This window comes from Pinus tabuliformis, chromosome 9 (genome assembly GCF_031772625.1).
Source record: "Pinus tabuliformis cultivar Carrire ecotype Pingquan chromosome 9, CPIR1, whole genome shotgun sequence".
NCBI classification, from domain to species: domain Eukaryota; kingdom Viridiplantae; phylum Streptophyta; class Pinopsida; order Pinales; family Pinaceae; genus Pinus; species Pinus tabuliformis.
The window spans coordinates 777,446,671-777,450,188 of record NC_142307.1 but is presented as its reverse complement, the minus strand read 5'-3'; positions in this window follow the sequence as shown (position 1 = coordinate 777,450,188).

Genomic DNA, 3,518 nt, shown 5'->3' with positions numbered 1-3,518 from the left:
CAACCTTCCACACATCGAAGGGTTCGATTGGTACCGAGTGATATCCAGAATTCAAGTCGATCTTGCGGAAATATTTTGCCCCTGTTGGGTCCCTATAATACTAGTGATTACCCCATTACTATTGTAGTTATACCCCTTATTTATATTGTTGTGCCCCCATTTTGTTATTAATGTGCCCATAGAATCCCTCTATTGTTATTTTTGTGGCTTTATATTATTATTGTTAGGTCGACTGGATTATATTGTGACTCCTTAGACTCCTATATATAGAAAGGAGGTTTTGTCATTTGAATCATTGAAGAATTGTTCATTTATGTAATGTAAAGGAGGTTGCCCCCTCGAAGAGGCTGAATTCTAAGGCGTTGATCTATCTTTTCTATCTTTTCTTGAGCTGGTTTCATAACATTTGGTATCAGAGCTTTGGATTCTAGGGTTTCGCTACTCCAAACAGGTCATCGTGGCATTTTTGCTATAACTTTTTTTCTGTGAAGTTTCAGAAGTCGCAAAAAAAAACCATTTGAGAATAAATCACACTGAACCTTGGGTCTGAATTTCAAAGTTTTTCGCGCGATATTTTCAGAGATATGATCTGAGGAAGTTGGTCTTTTTGCAGACTCCTGAATTACATTCAAAACAGGTGACCTGGGGAAAATCGTCATAACTTTCTCTCTGAGGATCGGATTGAAATTTCGTAAGAAGGTACAAAAAGAGGACGGACTGTAGTTTCTTGTATGCATTTTTCAGATCCATAGGTCGAAACAATGACTCGTGGCACGTCATACAAGTTTGCTCTACTGAACTAGTCTATAAGCAAGTCACTGTGGGAGATTTCGTATAACTCTTCCTTGGAGAAACCAATTTGGGTCAGACTTGTGGCATTGGAAAGAGGACTCAGAAGGCTACTACAGGTCAAAATTTCAGAACTGGATGATCCAAAATTACAGAGATACATCAGATTCAATATCAGGCTTCTACAAAGTGAAAAAAGGTGTGTAGTTTTTTTTTAAATTTTTGCATAAGCTTGGTTTGAAGGAATTCAAAGGGCATAGTAAAGCATTATTATCGGTAACTGATGCCTCGAGGAAAGAAAATGCAAACACCTAGTAAGGAACCTGAAAGCTCTAGCATGACTCATGAAGAAGAGGAAGAAATGCTACATGATATATCAAAATTACAAGAACAAGTGCAACAAATGTCACGCTCACAAAAGCTAACAGAAGCTAAGATAAATGGTGTGGAATCTAAGATAAATGGCATGGAATCTAAGATAAAAGGCATGGAAGCTAAGATGGATGATTTGAAGACAGATTTGAAGACAGACATGGCAGATTTGAAGACAGATTTGACAAATTTTCTACAAGAAATACTTACTAATGGTGAAAAGGTTGTAAAGGAAACTCATGATGTGAACAAAAGAAATGTTAATCATGATTCCATAGACTCTAATGTTGGATCGAAGACCCACCATATTCCAAAAATCGATATGAGGAAGTTTGATGGCAAGGATCCCGCCACATGGATATTACAGATGGAGCAATTCTTCGATCTCAATAATGTGCAAAACACACAAAAGGTACGTATGGCAACTTTATATTTGGAACCAAATCAGTTTGTATGGTATCAATGGCTTTGCTCTCGTAAACAATTTATCACTTGGGCAATTTTTACGGAAGAATTGATAGCACATTATGAGGATACAAAAAGCAACACTTTTTTTAGCCAATTGATAAGTCTCAAACAAAAGGGTTCAATAATGGAGCACATTGAGGAGTTCCAAAAATTGAACATAAGGGTAAAAGATATTCCAGAGGAGCATAGGATTGATGTGTTCATAGGGTCTTTAAAGGATAATATCCAACATGATGTTCGCCTTTGGGAACCTGATTCATTAGAGAAGGCATTCAGGTTAGCAAGAAAAATGGAAAGCAAAATTATGGCAACCAGGAAGCATACCACTCACAACTATAAAGACGGAAGTGTTGTTGCCCCTAGTCTTCCACAACCTATAAGGTTGACACCACAACAATTGGAAGAAAAAAGAGCAAAAGGGCTTTGTTACAGTTGTGATAGCAAATACACTAAAGGTCATAAGTGTGCTGAGAAGAAATTATTCTACATAGATTGTGAAGAGGAAGAAGAAAAGGAGCAAGAAAGGTCAAAAGAAGAGGATATACTCCAGGAACAAAGCCTAGATGAAGAAAAAATAAATCCGACCATATCTTGTAATGCATTGGCGGGAATTACCACTCCTCAAACCATCAAGATAGAAGGACAAATCAAGAAGAAAAAGGTAATAGTGTTGATTGATTCAGGAAGCACCCACAATTTTATTCATTGTAGGGTAGCAAAAGAATTGAATTGCTTCCTATATCCAGCACCAGAGTGTCAAGTGATGATTGCAAATGGAGGAACAATAAATTGCTCTGGAAAGTGCCATAATATCAAGCTATCCATGGGAGAATATGTATTGACTAGCCCAATGCTTTCCATTCCAATGGGAGGTGCTGATGTTGTACTAGGAGTCCAATGGCTACAATCCTTGGGTACAATAGCTTTTAATTTTCAAGAACTTTTCATCAAATTTTCTACTGAAGGAAAGGAAGTTGAATTAAGGGGTATTGCAGGGAAACCAGGAAAGATAATCAGCTCTAATGGTATGACAAAGCTTCTAAAAAAGGAGCAAAGAGGTGTAATTGCACAATTATGTTCGCTAGATGTTTCCACATTGGAATCATCTATTTCTCCAGATCTCCAAAAAGTCTTGGACAATCATTCCAAGGTATTTGAGACTCCCAAAGGTCTCCCACCTATGCGTGATCATGATCATGCTATTCATCTGATTCCAGGAAGTGTTCCTCCAAACATCAGGCCGTACAGATATCCCTATGTCCAAAAAAGTGAAATTGAACGTATGGTTGCAGAAATGCTAGAGGCTGGTATAATTCAACCGAGTCAAAGTTCTTTCTCTGCTCCAGTAGTATTGGTGCACAAGAAGGATGGATCATGGCGCATGTGTCCGGATTATAGGGAGCTCAACAAGCTCACTATTAAAGATAAGTTCCCCATTCCTGTCATTGATGAATTACTGGATGAATTGCATGGATCAATTTACTTCACCAAGTTGGATCTTCGTTCAGGATATCATCAAATCAGAATGAAGATTGAAGACATTCCGAAAACGACATTTAGAACTCATGAGGGTCATTATGAATTTTTGGTCATGCCTTTTGGCCTTACCAATGCACCTTCAACATTTCAAGGTTTGATGAATTCAATTTTCAAACCATTCCTTAGAAAATTTGTGTTAGTATTTTTTGATGATATACTAATCTACAGCAAGTCTTGGAAGGATCATGTTGAACATGTTGACAGGGTGCTACAACTATTGGAGGAGAAACAATTATATGCAAAAAGATCCAAATGTTTCTTTGGAGTCCAGGAGGTGGAATATTTGGGTCATATTGTATCTCATGAAGGAGTTAAGGTAGACCCTAGCAAAATTAAAGCCATTAAGGAAT